Source organism: Vulpes lagopus, chromosome 11 (assembly GCF_018345385.1).
Source record: "Vulpes lagopus strain Blue_001 chromosome 11, ASM1834538v1, whole genome shotgun sequence".
NCBI lineage: Eukaryota > Metazoa > Chordata > Mammalia > Carnivora > Canidae > Vulpes > Vulpes lagopus.
In genome coordinates this window covers 54,414,383-54,433,230 of record NC_054834.1, presented here as the reverse complement: position 1 = coordinate 54,433,230, position 18,848 = coordinate 54,414,383, and the positions used below count along the sequence as shown (strand labels likewise).

The 18,848-nt window shown below is 36.7% G+C and overlaps 1 pseudogene; it reads left to right on the top strand.

Annotated features, from left to right (window-relative positions):
* Positions 1–7,667: 7,667 nt before the first annotated feature.
* On the top strand, positions 7,668–16,676 carry LOC121471553 (annotated as a pseudogene).
* The last annotated feature ends 2,172 nt before the right edge of the window (positions 16,677–18,848 follow it).

The window sequence follows — 18,848 nt, the reverse complement described above, 5'->3', positions numbered from 1 at the left end:
ACACAGGCAGAGGGAGAAGCAGGCTCCCTGCGAGGAGCCTTATGTGGGACTCGATCCCAGGGCCCTGGGATCATGTCCTGAGCCAAAGGCAAACGCTCAACTGCTGAGCCACCCAGGCATCCCAAAAATTCCATTTTTAAATGTTTGTTTTCCTCTCTTTCTTTTACTTATTTCTAATTTCCCCTTTGCATTGAACAACAGCAATTTTCAGAAAGTTGTTTTTCTGTTATATGTCAGGCAATGAACCAGTCACTCTGTTCCATCATATTCTGAGCACCCAGTTTTACTGAATGGGAAATTAGGACCCAGAGAAGTCCTATGACTTCTCTAACCTCAGTAAATGAATCAGACTTTTCACACTGAAGAATGTATTTCCACCTAATAATTCTATCCTTTCATAAATGAGAAAGTAATGTATATGGCACCAGTTCTTTATGACTCATCTGCTAAGAAACATTTTGTTTGTAATGGAAGATCTTATCAGTCTAAAATTAGAGTCAAATGGCCCATTTGACTGTACTGGGATTGCTAATCATTTGGTTCTTTGTCTGTGAAAACAGAAACTGGTGCGATCCAAGCTGGATGAAGGTTCAGTGATTCATCTGTGAAAGGGTACAGTTCCAATTTCGTGGATTTGTGTTTTATTTGAGGCAAATTATGCTCAGAAACTGTGATTCTTTGCAAACAATTTAGTTAACATGGGTTCCCTGTAGGAACTATAATTTATAATAATAATAATATTTCACAAACTGATACCATACAGGATAATATCTCTTAACAAGCTAATAAAGAAGTAACATGTGCCAAACCAATGTTTCTCCAAACAAAGGAGAAATGAAAGAAATAAAGCCCAAATTTAGCTGACATGTACCTTTCTAAAAGCTCATATTCAGAAGTACCAGCTTAGCTGAGGAAGAGCTGATGTTCACAGCTGTCAATGCAAAACAAAAGTCCCTTGTTACTAGAGCACATTGCTAGGGAAACGGAGGTGCTGGTGTTAGCAGGTAAGATGAACTCCTTTACAAGGCCACTTTATGGTTTTTAGCACTGCTGGCAGACTTGGCTTGCACAGCAAGAGTTAATGCTCAAGGTCATCAGAGAACTATTTAGATCAGCGAAGCATAGCCTTGTACAGACTGAACACTCTAGGCAAGTCCTCACAAATTATTGATTTTTAAAGTTTAAATGTCTAGGGGCACCCGGGTAGCTTAGTAGGTTAAGCATCTGACTTATGCTTAGGTCATGATCTCAGGAACCTGGGATAGAGCCCCCAGTAGGCCTCCAAGCTCAGCAGGGAGTCTGCTTCTCCGTCTCCCTCTCCCCCCCAATAAATAGATAAAATATTTAAAACATTAATGAAATAAAATTTAAATGTCCATTATGTTATAGCCATTCTTCCCCACGTTTATCAATCAGTCCCCAGTGGCTACTGTCATCAGTTGAGCCACTAAGTGCTTACTGACATAATAACAGATGTCATTGACAACATCCTGACACAGTTTCCTGAATGTGAACACATTCAATCCTAGATCAAAATAACTTTAAGTGAGAAACGAGTAAATCAAAACAACTTCACTTAAGTCACGAATAAGTGTATTTGAAGCCATAATACAACAATGTAGAAACTATGGGGTAATATCCCAAATTTTTGTTTCATTATTTTTGTTTTTTGTCTATTGTCTTATTAAATCTTACATAAAATTAAGGAATTAAAAAAATTATCAGTAAGTATCAAAGCCTAGAGCAAGCCATGAATATCATATCTAACCTTTCTTTTTACAGACATGAAACCTATTTATGAGGTTGGGAATTAATCACCTCTCAATGGCCCCACCTCAGCATACCATCACATTAGGGATTAGGGTTTCAACATATGAATTTGCTGGCACACAGTCAGAACACAGTAACATCAAAGACAGACACAGAGAAAGAGATACAGGGAGGAAGGAGAGAGCAAAGACATTGGGAGAGAGAAGGAGAGAGATTTATTTAAAGGAATTGATTTAAGTGATTGTGGAGAGGCTGCTGAATCCAAAATCTGCAGGGCAGACCAGCCAGCTGGAGACCCAAGAGAAACCTGTCATTGTAGCCTGAGTCCAAAGGCAGCCAGGAGTAGGAATTCCCTCTCCCGACAAGGACATTAGTCTTCTTCTTTTTTTTAAATTAATTTTTATTGGTGTTCAATTTACCAACATACAGAAAAACACCCAGTGTTCATCCCATCAAGTGTCCACCTCAGTGCCCGTCACCCATTCCCCTCCAACACCTGCCCTCCTCCCCTTCCACACCCCTAGTTCGTTTCCCCGAGTTAGGAGTCTTTATGTTCTGTCTCCCTTCCTGATATTTCCCAACATTTCTTTTCCCTTCCTTTATATTCCCTTTCACTATTATTCATATTCCCCAAATGAATGAGAACATACACTGTTTGTCCTTCTCCGGTTGACTTATTTCACTCAGCATAATACCCTCCAGTTCCATCCACGTTGAAGCAAATGGTGGGTATTTGTCGTTTCTAGTCTTCTTTTTTTTTTTTTTTTAAAGCCTTCCACTGATAGGATGAGGCCATTGTATTATGGAGAGTAATTTTCTTTATTCATAGTCTACCTATTGAAATACTAATCCCATCCAAAAAATCTTTATACAGCAACTACTAGACTAGTGTTTGACCAAACATCTGTGCACTGCAACCTAGTTAATCTGACACATAAAATTAACCACCACAGTTCCACTGAGCCAGGAACAAGGCAAGGATTCCACTGTTTTCACTATAATTTAATACCACATTGTATATTAACCAATGTGATCACCTAAAAGGAAAAAAATAGAGATGCACATTAATAATTAAAAAATGGATAAGACCATCTCTATTTGTTTATCCTGAGTATGTATATTTGGAAAAGCCAAAAGAATAAATGATAAAAGTAACTCAAACACTACAGGCATTCAGGAAGTCAGAAGAAAATAGAAGAAAAAATGAACAAAATACCTGTGTTGTTCATACAAACAACTAATTATAGACCTGGTTGGACAAAAATTATAGTACAAATGTGTAAAAATATTTAGTAATAGACTCAATATGAGATACACAAAATCTATAGGATAAATCTTCACAGTGTAGCATAACTTAGCCTAACCTTTCTTAAATAAGACCCAGAATTATAAGCAATAAGATTTAGCCTTGTAGTATCACTTATCCCTAAAATTAAGAAAAACATTATCTGAGTCAAAAAAAAAAAAAAAAAAGAAAAAGAAATGCTCGGATACCTGGGTATGTCAGTTGGTTAAGTATCCGACTCTTAATTTCAGCTCATTCATGATTTCAGGGTTCTGGGATCAGCAGGGAGTCGGCTGGAAGATTATCTCTCCCTCTCCCTCTGTCCCTCCCTCCACTTGTTCTCTCTTTGTCTCTCAAATAATTAAATCCTTTAAAAAATATTTTTGGCAAAATAGTTAAATCACATATAAGTAGCATGGCCATATTATTTATTATCTACTTGGGAAACTTTTAGTAGTACAATTTCATTTTACTAATAATTATGGTGAACACCAGGCATAAAACAGAACATGTCATGGCTTGACTTTTAAAAATAAGTCAAATTAGTATAACACTCCCTTCACCATACTGAAACACCAGAAAGATGAACAAAAAAGACCATGTGAGTCAGGGATTTTATATCGAAAATTAACCTTCAAGTAAAAAGGCTACTGACAAATTATTTTTAAAATAAAAGAGCTTAGGGAATATCATTCTCATGACTCATTGTTAATAAAACTATCAAAGGACAAATTTCAAGTTAACAGAATATGACAGAGGAAAACTTTTTAAAAAAGTACTAGCGATAAACAATGGATATATTTAAAGGTAAATCTGAGGCATCAAATAATGTCTATAAGGTTAAGATAGACTAAAAATATATGGCATAAAATTGGAGGAATAATAAAATTTACAAAAATGCAAGAAAATGGGAGAGAGACGGTGAGAAGTAGACGAGCTCATAAATGATCTCCTCTCTAATAAATGAAAATTAAGGATAATTTTAAGCTGAAAGAAATAAAAGCTCCAGGAAAATTTGAGTTTTGAATTAGTAGAAAAGTGAAACACAAGATAAATCATGATAGGGATCCCTGGGTGGCGCAGCGGTTTAGCGCCTGCCTTCGGCCCAGGGTGCGATCCTGGAGACCTGGGATCGAATCCCACGTCAGGCTCCCGGTGCATGGAGCCTGCTTCTCCCTCTGCCTGTGTCTCTGCCTCTCTCTCTCTCTCTCTCTCTGTGACTATCATAAATAAATAAAAATTAAAAAAAAAAACTTAGAATTTCTAAAAAAAAATAAAAAGCTAAATCATGATATTTTAAAAAAATTGAATGGGGGAGAAATTAAAGAAGGGGGAAAAAAACGTAAAAATAATTATATTTAGATACATAGTAGGGAAAAATATAAATTGAAAGCTCTCCAAAGAAAAAGGGAGGAGAACATTTTACTGCCTTAAGTGCAAAATTAAAATGCTCTGCTAAAGTAGAAAGGATTGAAGAGAATATAGTCCCATACGAAACTTTAAGAATTGTCAGCGTTTTTGTTTGTTTTTTAAAGATTTTATTTATTTATTCATGAGAGACACACAGAGAGAGAGAGGCAGAGACACAGGCAGAGGGAGAAGCAGGCTCCCTGCAGGGAGCCCGATGTGGGACTCAATCCCGGGACCTCAGGGTCATGCCCTGAGTTGAAGGCAGGCACTCAACAGCTGAGCCCCCAAGGCATCCCAAGAATTGTCAGCCATAAGAGATTGATGCTAAGCAGAAATCATAGCAGATAAGATGCTTAGAGATGTTGGTAGGGGAACAACAGCACTTCGCTGACACAAAGTCATTTATGAGGACCATTCAGTCCTCCCCTTGAGCCATCAAATATTTGGGGGAAAAAGGACTGTAGTTGTGCAGTAAGGCAGAGGGTTTCCAACACATCAAAATTGAATTATGATTCCAAATTTGATCCCATGTGTATCCATGAGCTGATGGTTGGCAGACTGAGAAGTAAAATTTCAGTTAAATATCTAATGCTAGACATATATTACACATAAACATACACATTCATGATGTATATTAATCCATATATATGTATAGTTACATAATTATCATCCATACATGCATAAGAAAGATTCAAGGTCACTCGTATTAGTTGAGAAACAGGCTCCGTCTATATTTAGAAAGCCGTGTCTATATTTTATATGTTTTTGTGTCCTATAATGAAGTTGTTATTAGGTTAAATTAAATACTACTGTTTTGAGATAGGATCCTGAAATTCCACTTTCTGTGTGACATCAGTGATGATGGACTTTAGGGCCTCAGTTTCTTTCCTCTTTCCTACACATGGTACTAATAATGCTGATAATGCTGATGATTACTTTGGTGTGATGATTAACTGAAATCCTATATAGAACACTATGGAGTAAAAAAAGCTTGACACATTGGTGTTCACTATCTGGCTGTTTAATTAATGTGCCCACGACTTAATATTAACGTACTGAGGATAAAGAAATGTTGCTTTAATATTATTTCAGCTTCTTTCACTTAAAACAACACATTTCCTTGGCCAGTATCCTGTGAGTTAAGGCATTCTGCAACCCATTGGCAACTTACCAAATGGTATTCACGAAATAAAGATTTGTCTTCTGTAGATTCAAATTTTTATGGTAATAAAAAATAGTGCCACGTTGTGTCCTCTTAAGCACCTCTCCTATCAAAAAAATTATTTTGTTTCTCTGTGTTTAGCCAGGTGTGGAAATGTGAGTAACAATTTTTGCAACTTTGGCCTTGCTTTATCACTCTTTCACTGTTTTGGTTTCAATCATCTGACCTAGTGGCAGCTGTCAGATTACAGTTGCTGAATGGTTTCCCATCATGAAATGCCTTCTTAGAAGCCCAAGCTGAAATGCTCTCAGCTGGGTTGATTATGAAAATTGTAGGGTTTTTACAAGATTAAAAACAGCATGCCTTGTCTAAAGCAAATGTGGGAATGAAATGTCTGGTTTAGCCGCTCAGTTCTGCTTTAGAAAACTACTAGCAAATGATAATCAAGAGAAGAAGAAAGGCAAGAAGGCAACCTCATCTTATTAATAATAAAGGAGGTGGAATTTAATAGGAAGTCAGTTTTAGTCACAGTGATAGTTTAGCTATAATATTTGCAAAGTGTAAGGCAATTATAATGTTGAATATAATGCGGACATGGTAAGCAGTCATTAGATTGCTGTTGGAGAGGGGTGCCTGGGTGGCTCAGTGGTTGAGTGTCTGCCTTTGGCTCAGGTGGTGATCCTGGGGTCGTGGGATCAAGTCCTGCATCAGGCTCCCTGCATGGAGATTGCTTCTCCCTCTGCTTGTGTCTCTGCCTCTCAGTCTCTCATGAATAAATAAATTATTAAAAAAAAAAAAAGATTGCTGTTGGAGAATGCAAATTCATGAACTCTTTATAGAAAACAATTTGGCACCAGGTAACATGTATTAATATACTTTTACATAGTTATATCTTTATTCCAGAAGTTCCCCTTTTATTACTACATTCTATGGAAAACCTTGCACATAAAAGGACAAACACCTTCCTATAAAGATTTATTTACATTAATCAAATGCAAGAGATTGATTTTCAAAAATTGGGGAAAATTTAAATATATATATATATATATATAATGTTTGAACTTCTAGCTTTCAACAAATACTTTATTTACATCAGATTCACCCTCCTGCTGGTAACAAAAACTTCAGGAAAGGATCAAACTGTTTGGAGGCACTGGAAAGCACACGAAAGCAAGCAAACCCCACAAGTGAAACAGTTCTTGAAATGAGAGAAAGACGGGAGGTCAGATGAACATTTATCTCACTCTTCCCTGAAGCAACTCTTCTGTCCACAAGTCTTATAAGGAATAAGGCTCAAGAAGAAAGTGGCAAACTTCTTGGGCTGAGGACTCAGAGGTCAGATTTTCCACATGGATGAAAACATCAGAAGATGTTTGGAAACATCAGAAGTGTAATGGAAACTCTAAAATAACATATAAAATAAAAATTCCAAACCTGGGGTACCCAGATGGCTCATTCCGTGAAGCATCTGACTCTTGATTTTGGCTCAAGCCATGATCTCAGAGTCATAAGGTCAAGCCCCACGTTAGACTCCATTCTCTCTCTCCTTCATTCTCTGCCTACGCCCTACTCTGCTCATGCTCTCTCCCCTCCCCCCTAAGAAAATTAAATTGAACAAATAAAACATTAAAAAAGATTGAGCTCCTTTAAAAGGAATTCTAAACCTAAAAAAAAAAAAAAAACACAATACTCAAAAATGTCAGTGGATGAACTTGATAGGAGATTGGACAATACAGAATAAAAGGTCTGTGAACTTAGGGAAATGGATATTATCCAAGCTAATTTATAAATTGTAGATGGGAAATACTGAGAATTCCAACAACCTGGTCATGATATGAAGCTATCTAACATATGTCTGAATGAAATACTGGATGATATTAGAGAAAAACTAGGACAGTCAATGTTAAGGAACATTAAGGAAGCAATGGCTGATAATTCTATATGTTCCATAAAATATTAAATCCACAGATTTGAGAAGCTCAGCAAACATTAATTAAGATTAATACAGAGAAAACTATAGCTAAATACATGATAGCGAAAATGCTGAAATACAAAGATGGTGGTAAAATCATGAAATCAACCAAAGCAAAATGGCTTTCTTCATGTAGGGAAATAATGGTACAATATTGGCTATTGACAGAGAAAAATATCTGTCAAAATTCTTGCCTTAAGGATTCTGAAGATAGAGCAAGACTTAATATACTTGTGAACGTTGGTAAGATGACTTCCAGGTTGAATATTGAAAGCGTCAGAGATAGAACATTCAGGTTCAAAAAGAAAATGATTTGCCCATTTCATAATTGGATTGTTTGTTTCTTTGCTGTTGAGTTTAAGAAGTTCTTTATAGATCTTGGATACCAGCCCTTTATCTAATATGTCACTTGCAAATATCTTCTCCCATTCTGTAGGTTGTTTTCTAGTTTTGTGGACTGTTTCTTTTGCTGTGCAGAAGCTTTTTATCTTGACATGAACAGAAATCTCACAGAGGAAGACATACACATGGCAACAAGCACATGAGAAAATGCTCCGCATCACTGGCCATCAGGGAAATACAAATCAAACCACAATGAGATCCCACCTCACCCCAGTAAGAATGGGGAAAATTAACAATACAGGAAACAACCAATGTTGGAGAGGATGTGGGGAAAGGGGAACCCTCCTGCACTGTTGATGGGAATGTGACCTGGTGCAGCCACTCTGGAAAACTGTGTGGAGGTTCCTCAAAGAGTAAAAAATAGATCTGCCCTACGACCCAGCAATTGCACTGCTGGGGATTTACCCCAGAGATACAGATGCAGTGAAACGCCAGAACACCTGCACCCTGATGTTTCTAGCAGCAATGTCCACAATAGCCAAACTGTGGAAGGAGCCTCGGTGTCCATAGATGATGGATAGAGGAGCTTTGGTCTATGTATACAATGGAATATCCCTCAGCCATTATAAATGACAAATACCCACCATTTGCTTCGACATGGATGGAACTGGAGGGTATTATGCTGAGTGAAGTAAGTCAATCTGAGAAGGGCAAACATTATAGGGTCTCATTCATTCAGGGAATATAAAAATATAGTGAAAGGGATTATAGGGGAAAGGAGAGAAGATGAGTGGGAAATATCAATGAGGGTGACAAAACATGAGAGACTCCTAACTCTGGGAAACGGACAAAGGGTGTCTGAAAGGGAGGTGGGCAGGGGGTTAGGGTGACTGGGTGATGGGCACTGAAGGGGGCACTTGATGGGATGAGCCCTGGGTGTTATGCTGTATGTTGACAAATCGAACTCCAATAAAAAATATACAAAAATTTATGGGTATGAAAGGTACAGCAAAGGGAATACAGTCAATGGTATTGTAACAGTGTCGTGTGGTGACAGACGGTAGCTACACTGTGGTGAGCACAGCTTAATGGACAGATTTGTCTAATCTCTATGCTGTACATCTGAAACTACTGTAACATTGTGTCAGCTACATTTCAATTAAAAAGAGAAAGTTTTAAAAAGTCTATACCCCCTAAAACTGTAGTGAAGATTAAATGAATTAAAACAAGTACAGCCCTTCCAAAAAAAAAAAAAGAAAGAAAGAAAGAAAAAAGAAAGCAAGAAAGCAAGAAAAAAAATGATTTCTCATCCTATTCTTCCCATATAATCTTCTGCTCTTAGAAATCTTGGGGTCTGGTGGCATTTTTAAAATTTAAAAGCTTTCAGTCTTCTGTCATCCATGCTAATAGTACTTTGCTAATATGACATTCTTACAATATGCGTTTTCTGCTTACCAAATAATAGTTTACTCCATTTAACAAAAAATGTCCCCACAATTCTCTTGAGACAAGCTTGTATCTCTCTGTTAGCATAACAGGCTGCTGTGAGACTTCTTTAAGAGTCACATGTGCACACACGTGCCTGTACATGCGTAGCTTTGAGTCTGTAGAGTTCTTAAGAAAGACTCTTATCTCCAGGTTTTATTTGGTCTTTGGCATTTAGCCTCTTTTCATTTGGAAACATTTATGCCAAATATTGGCGTTAATTTTTGACAGCTGGTAATTTGGAGCCCTTTATCACTTGAAACCTTTGTTCCTTTGAGAGAGAAAGCTGTTTAGAAACCAATATCGAGGTGTTGGGTATGCTCCTCATTGGCAGAGGGTTGGTGTTTTGGGATATTCTCAGCAGATAGAGCTGGGATCGGCTGGCCAAAGAATTTTTGGTAGGATAGTAGACTAATCAAATTTATAATTTAGAAAAATTACTCTGGCAGTACTGTCATGGGCATGTAGTATGCACAAAATATATAAATTATTTAAATGTACATAGAACCCAAACATAGGTTTTCTTGTACTAAGTTCCACATATCTGCTATGTGTACCTCTGGAAGGGACATAGTCTATATACATTTATTCTCTAATATAGCCAAGTTGTTCTTTTTTTTTTAAGATTTTATTTCTTTATTCATGAGAGACAGAGAGGCAAAGACACAGGCAGAGGGAGAAGCAGGCTCCATGCAGGGAGCCCAACGTGGGACTTGATCCCGAGTCTCCAGGTTCAGGCCCTGGGCTGAAGGCGGCACTAAATTGCTGAGTTACCCGGGCTGCCCCTGCTAAGTCTTTCAATATATGATTATATTGAAGCAAATGGAAAATAATGATATAGCATACGTTCATGGTATCTTTAGAAATAGAGGCTTCATGTAAATCACACACCAACCACACACACACACAGATGGATTTTGCCAGTTTGGAGAGTGGTGATTAGCCCTCCATGTAAAGCAGCACTGTGGATAGCTACATTTAAGGAATTGGTATCCACTCAGGAAATGCTGAAGAAATAGTTTTCAGGGAGTTGGCCGCCCATTGACCTGAGATGCTTACGCACATTTGCCTACAGAATCAGTTGTTGAATGTTGAAAAGCTAATGTAATAAATCACAGCTACTTTTCTACATTTTTATGATTATTTGTTCGTCGTCCCTAAATTATATGAGCGGCAATAAAAATTGATTCTAAGTAAAGTCATTATCCTTTTAAGTGAGAGCTATATAGCTCAGGCATCAAGATATTTGTAAGACAAAGCGATTTTTTTAAAGGTTCAGTTTTTACTAAATAAGCTAGAAGAGAAATTACATATCACCTCAAAACTGCAATAAGCTAACATAGAAGTGAGTAAGCACATGGAGTCAGTGGAATTTCTTTTTTATAATAACTTTTACTAATTGTTGAATACTTATAAAAATAGCTATCAATATTTGATGCTTGTAAAAATAGCAATAAAATAAAATAATTTTAAAAAATAAAATAAAATAATTTTAAAAAATAAAATAAAATAATTTTTAAAAATAAAATAAAATAATTTGTGCTTACCAATTCTAATAAGAAATGGAACAATATAATTTACCTTCAGAAAAATTGCTGTTCTGATTTGTATATATTGTACATAAATAATATATCTTACATGAATAAACATTCAAGGAAGAAGGACTCCAATGTTGCACAGACGATTCCAAAGTGGGCTGTGTTCCTAATCCTGAGTTTAGCATCTACAATCATTGATAATTGGCTGCAGGCAAATCTGCCCATCTGTTCAAATTTTGCCAAGAATGCAGAAAATATATATATTCCAAGTAGATACACTTTTTTGATCTTCCCAAGTTATTTGCTGTACAAAACATCCTTGAAAAGATCATCCTGAGCAAAGGGCTGCGGGGCCTCTGATCACAGGACATGCAGAAATGTGAGTGACACATGCTATGTTGTCTCCCAGTATATAAGAAGTACTTACTAGGCGGTAATTATTGGTTTCACTACAATATCAAGCATGAGATTCATCTATGGAGATTCATCTCATCTGAGATAATAAGTATGCTGAAATATTACAGGTTGTTTTATTCCTGTATTGTCATTTAAGATTGCTCTCATTAAACCCAATTTAAAACATTGCCAGACTCTGTATAAAATTAATTTCAAATTAAACAACAAAATTTCGGGGCCTCTGTGTGGCTGACTCAGTTAAGCATTTGACTCTTGATTTCAGCTCAGGTCATGATCTCAGGAATCCTGAGATGGAACCCCACGTGGGATTCCACACTCAGTGGGGAGTCTACCTGAAGATGCTCTCTCTTCCTCTGCCCCTCTCTCCCACTTGTGTGCACACTCTCTCTCAAATAACTAAATAAATATTTTTTTAAAAAATTAATACTCATTTTTCTCTTTTTCTGAATGTGCATAAAAAAACAGATACAGTTGCTGACAGTTTAACTCAAGATGTGGCTTAACTCTGAAGACCTTTGAGCATAACCTAGAAATGATAGAATGAAGGCACACACAATGGATAAGAAATTACAAAAATTAAAGCAAATATTTCTGAAACAGCCTTCTTTTATTCAGATAAAATTACTAAAAGCCCTACGAGCTCCACTTACATTATTTAAACTGGGTTGTCAGAGGGCAAGAGGCATAAACTTACCTCTATCAAATTCAACCTTGTTAAAACAATCTCAGTTATTCAATCTAAATGTCCAGAATTTAGGGTTTAACTAAAACTAGAATAAGACAGTTCCTTTCTGACCATATATCCATTATTATATTTAGGCCCCCTTTTTTTTTCTCTGATTAAGTCATCCTCTTAAAGCTTTCTTTCCTCTCGTTTGCCACCTCCATCAATGGATTTATTGAAATCAGTTATCCATGATATCAGATACCCATGATTTATACACATTTGCTCAAGAAATAGAAACATTTGTCCACACAAAGAATTTATATGAATGTCCGTAGCAATTGTATTTGTGATTTGTGATAGGCAAAAACTAGAAACAATATTGATGTCCATCAACAAGTAAATGTTTTATACAAAATAGGATATATCCAAATAATGAAATACTATTGGACAGACAATAAGGAAAACAAGTAAGTTGCTAATATATGCACCATGATATTTGATTCTCAAAATCATTAAGTTGATTGAAGAAATCAGAAAGACATAAACACGCACATGCACACAATTAGAAAATAAATGTAAAATTTTATTTATAAAAAAAATTAAACTATCATGGTATAGAGCAGATTCACAGTTGCTTAAAGATCAAGGGCAGAGTGAAAGCTGGACTGTAAAGAAACCCAAGAATGTTAGAGTTGACGGACATGTTTGTATTTGTGGTGATGATTTCCTAGGTTTATATAACTATCAAGATATATAGAAGAGTATAACTTAAAAATATGCAAGTTATTGTATATAAGCTATTCTTCAGTGTATATTATGACAAGGGATTTCTGAAAATTGAAATTCCCCAATGGCACGTCCCAAAATGCATAATGTCCACTGTAATAAAACACACCCCAAAAGAGTCTGGTGTTTCATGCTTTGTGAATGAATTTTGCAATATAATACGATCCCCAAACAACACTATAATCCTTCCTCATCTCCTCATACTTCTTTATCTTTATTCAGCCTAGAATATCACTCTCAACTCCTCCCATAACATTTCCACTGTTTCTTTCAAATATGTGCATCAGAATTAGGTTTCTCTACAGTCTCTACTTCCCCAAAATTCCTACTTGAATTTTCCCTGCCCATTTTGTCTGCATTCAAAATTATTCTTTTCTCTTTTTAAACACTTATTTATTTTTAGAGAGGTAGTGAAAGAGAAAAGGAGGGGGGGTCAGAGGGAGAGAGAAAATCTCTAGCAGACTCCCTGTTGAGCACAGAGCCCAACACAAGGCTCGATCTCACAACCCTGAGATCATGACCCAAGCCAAAATCGAGAGTCAGACTCTCAACCCACTGAGCTATACTAAGACTTGGAAACTTCAGTGACCTACCTTAAAAGGAGTATAAAGATCTCACCATGATCCATGGGTTTGTAGTTGATAACCCAGATATGATATGTCTTTGGAATAGAAATTACATCCTAGCATGAGAACATTATAAGAATATTTTTTTCCTAACAGTGTGAATGAAGCTGAGTTTGACAAGATCAAGAAAACTTGCACGCAGTAATTTAGATGCTTGTCAGAATAAAACACAAGACTACTTAAATGAAGATAACATATTTTTGGCGCCTTGTTACTTGTCTCCCACAGTATCCAGCATTTTTTAACCGAACACAACAAAACATCAGACTTGCACTTAAAACCAAAGGAAGAGGAAGCATTCAATGGACATTGAATGTAATATGTGACAGATATTTCAGGTGCAGACTAGGACTTAGCTATTGAAAATATGGATATATCTGGGAGGTATTGTGAGTTTGGTTCCACAATGAGTATCACAATAAAGCCAGTCAAATGAATTTTTTGGCTTCCCAATGCATATACAAGTTTTGTGTACACTATACTGTAGTCTTTGAAGTGTGCAATAGCACTATGTCAAAAAAGGTACATATTTTAATTAAAAAATACTTTATTACTAAAAAATGCTAATCACCACCTGAGCTTTCAAGAAGTTGGAATCTTTTTGCTAGTAGAGGATCTTGCCTTGATACTGATGACTGCTGACTGATCGGGGTGGTGGTTGCGACAGGTTGGGTTGACAATTTCTTTTTTTTTTCCATTTTTTTTTAATTTTTTAAATTTATTTATGATAGTCACAGAGAGAGAGAGAGAGGCAGAGACATAGGCAGAGGGAGAAGCAGGCTCCGTGCACCGGGAGCCCAATGTGGGATTCGATCCTGGGTCTCCAGGGTCGCGCCCTGGGCCAAAGGCAGGCGCCAAACCACGGCGCCACTTCAGGGATCCCAGGTGTGGCAATTTCTTAATGTAACACTGACGTCTGGTGCCTTGATTGAGTCTTCCTTTCATGATCAGTTTCTCTGTGGCATGCGGTGCTGTTTGAAAGCATTTTACACACAGTAGAACTTCTTCAGAATTCGAGTCAATCCTCTCAAAATCTGTAGATGCTTTATCAACCAACCATATGTAGTATTTTAAATTCTTTGTTGTCATTTCAACAATCTTTACAGCACCTTCACCAGGAGGAAATTTTATCCCAAGAAACCATGTTATTGCTCATTTATAAGAAGCAACTCTTCATCTCTTGAAGCTTTATCATGAGTTTGTCACCTCTTCAGGCTCCACTTCAAATTCTAGTTCTCTTGCTGTCTCTACTGCATCTGTAGTTACTTCCTCCACTGAGTCTTGAACCCCTCAAAGTCAGCCATGATGGTTGGAATCAACTTTTTTCCAAACTCCTGTTCATGTTGATATTTTGACCACTTTTCATGAATCACAAGTGTTCTTAGCGACATCTAGAATAGTGGACTCTTTCCAGAAGGTTTTCACTTTGTTTTGTTCGGATCCATCAGAAGAATGACTGTCTATGGAAGCTGTAGCCTTACTAAATGTATTTCTTAAATAATAATATGTGAATATTGAAATTACTCCTTGATCCATGGGCTGCAGAATGGATGTTGTATTAGCAGGCATGAAAACAACATTAATCTCATTGAACATTTCCATCAGAGCTCTTGAGTGACTAGGTGCATTGTCAATGAGCAGTGATATTTTGATAAAAAAATTTTTTTGTTTATTTTTGTTGTTTTTGCAGGAACCATCAAGGCATTGATGTTCCATTTATAAAGCACAGGTAGAGTAGATTTAGTATCATTCTTGAGGGTCTCAGAATTTTTAAGATGATCAATGAGCATGACTTCAACTGAAAGTCATCAGCTATATAGCCCGTAACAGGAAAGTCAACCTCTCCTTTTAAGTTCTGAGATCAGGTGCGAGCTTCTCTCTGGCTATAAAAGTCCTAGGTGGCATCGTCTTCCAATAGAAGGCTGTTTCATCTATATTGAAAATCTGTTGTTTGGTGTAGTCACCTTCATTAATTATCTTAATTTATTGAAAAGGTAGCTTTGTGTTTCATGTTATAATAGTAACAATGTATTGGGTGATTATATCCTATGGATGAGAGAAATGAATGACAGCTTTGTCAAAAGGGATGGGAAGGAAAACTTTAGAATACTATGTTACATGATTTCTGTACTACATATGAAGCAATACATGTGAAAGTGGTCCTAAATTAGTTAAAAATACATAATATATATTATAGGATTACCATTAAAATTATTTTTAAAGAAATATAATTGAGACTTCTGTTTATCCCCCTCTCCCCAATGAGAAGTGCTGTGCTCTAACTCCAACCTACTCAACTTGGTTGAAACCCAGCTGGCACCAAAATTCCAGCTTACCACTCTTCTCTCATGAACCCTGACACCAAACTCATTGGAAACACAGCACAGGTCAGTTAAAAGGACCTGCCCCTAGAGAGGAAGATACAGATAGTGTAGATGAGGCTATCTATTACATCAAGGCCAATATCTTCTTCAAAAACTGTGAGATTGGGACACATGGGTGATTCAGTGGTTGAGCGTCTGCCTTCGGCTCAGGGCATGATTACAGTCCCAGGATCAAGTCCCACATTGGGCTCCCTGAATGGAGCCTGCTTCTCCCTCTGCCTGTGTTGCTGCCTCTCTCTGTGTGTGTCTCTCATGAATGAATAAATAAAATCTTAAAAAAAAAAAAAACCTGTGAGATTAACAATGAAGCTGATAGAACCTTGATAGTTGTAACTCTACATTTCTGAGTGCCTAAAAAACTCCAAAGTGCAGTTCCAAAAGATAAATTGAGAAATAAATGTGTACACTAGGGGATCCCTGGGTGGCGCAGTGGTTTGGCGCCTGCCTTTGGCCCAGGGCGCGATCCTGGAGACCCGGGATCGAATCCCACGTCAGGCTCCCGGTGCATGGAGCCTGCCTCTCCCTCTGCCTCTCCCTCTGCCTGTGTCTCTGCCTCTCTCTCTCTCTGTGACTATCATAAATAAATAAAAATTAAAAAAAAATGTGTACACTAGGAATCACTAATTTTCTCACTCCTGGAGAGTCTGGTTTTCCACTTAATGCTATTTATGCTAAGTCTGCAAGCGGGAAGATGAGATGATGAGGACTTACTTACAGCAGCTGAGACAAGACCCTGGATTGACTTGGTGAGAAATCTTTTCACCTTCAGAATGATAAACCCAGCAAGTGCTGGCCTTGCTTTGTGAAGAAACAGTTCATGACCACATCTTAGGACCTGGAGAGTAAAAGGAGCATGGGCAGACACTGTTTCCACAGTCATGGGCAGCATTTTACAGTAAGATGTACACAGTTCTTGGCCTTGATTTGATAAAGTTTTATGCAGAAAAGAGCATGTCTTCACTTAAATCTTTATTAAGAATTTGGGTTGGGGAGAGAAGAATGGGTTTTCAGAGTGTGATTTTAAGTTTTCTGTAGCTTACAGCTCGTGCTTAATAAGAGTAAGTAATAATAAATTTCTAGCATTAAAAAATATTTATACTTTAAGGGGGAGATAAGTTGAAATCAAAATGTTCAATTAAGTACAGAAGTAAAGGAATAATAGTTATAAAATACAAAAATGATGAATATGAAACATTATAAACATGAGAGATGGTAATCCAACTATATCAATACTCAATTTAAATGTGACCTGACTAAACATACCAGTTAAAAGACAGGAATCATCAGAGCAGATTAGAAAATAATATCCAACTCTATTTTGTCTGCAAGAAATACACTTTAAATATAAAGACTGACATAGGTTAAAAGTAAGGACACAGAGGAAGACCTACCATGCTACAACTAATAATAAAAATAATAATAATAATAATAATAATTAATAATATCTGGAATAGCCTTTTTATTTTTTTAAGATTTTATTTATTTATTCATGAAAGACACACACACAGAGAGAAAGGCAGAGACACAGGCAGAGGGAGAAGCAGGATCCATGCAGGGAGCCTGATGTGGGACTCAATCTCAGGTCTCCAGGATCACACCCTGGGCCAAAGGCAGGCGCTAAACCACTGAGCCACCCAGGGATTCCCATGGAATAGCCTTTTTAATTTCAGACAGAGCAGACTTCAGAACAAGAAAGGTTCTCAGGTATAAAGAAGGGCATTGTGTAGAAGAAGTCAATTATCCAAGATGACACAAAAATCTTCCATGTGTATGTACCTAACAAAAAAGTACCAAAATACAGAGGCAAAAACTGATAGACCTGAGAGGAAATAGAGACAAATCTACTATTAAAGAGTTATAAAATCTACTATGTTAGTAATTAATATATCATGTAGAAAGAAAATTGATAAAGATATAAATTACCTGAGCAGAGCTATCAATTAAATTGATCTAATTGTCATTTATACAATATTCCTTCCAACTGTAGCAAAATACACATGCTTCTTAAATTCATATGGAACATACATCAAAATAGACTACATAATGGGTCATTCAGCACCCTTAATGCACTTAAAAGAATAATGTTAAGGGTTGAAAAGATATGATGAATTTGACCTTATTTGGAAATAGTGATTTGTAGATGGAATCAAGTCAAGATGAGGACACTAAGGTGAGCCCTAATCTAATATAAATGATATATTTATATGAAGGGAACAAGATAGAGACATATAGGGAAGAAACAGCCATGTGAAGATGAAAGCCCAGAAGGGAGTAATGATACCACAAGACATGGGACACCAGGGGCTACTGGAGGCTGGAAGATTCAAAGAAGACTCCTCCCCTTAAGTCTTCAGAGGGAGCATGGCTTGATTTTGAACTTCTAGCTTCCAAAACTATGAATGAATATATTTTTGTTGTTTTAAGCCATGCAGTTTGTGGTACTTTGTTATAGCAGCCCTAGGAAACAAATACAAATAGAAATCATACAAGATATGTTCTCTGATCAAAATCAAACTAGATTTTTTTTTAAGATTTTATTTATTTATTCATGAGAGACACACAGAGAGAGGCAGAGACACAGGCAGAGGGAGAAGCAGGCTCCCTGCTTGATGTGGGACTCTGGACCTGGGATGACCCAATGAGGCAAAGGTTGACACTCAACCGCTGAGCCACCCAGGTGCCCCGAATTAATATAGAAATTAAGAAGAGAAAGACCACCAGAATATATACAAGTATCTGGAAATTAAATGATACATTTCTAAATAACCCAAGGATCAAAGAAAAAGTCTCAATAGAAATTTTAAAAGTATGTTTGAATTAAATGAAAATGAATACACAACTTATCAGAATCTATGAAATGAAGTAAAAATATTGTTTAGGGAGAAATCTGTTCCTTTAAGTGCATACTTAAGAAAATAAAGATGAAATACATAAATCAATAACCTAAATTTCCATCACAGGAAGCTAGAAAAAGAAGGGCCATTTAAGCTGAAAGTAAGTAGGA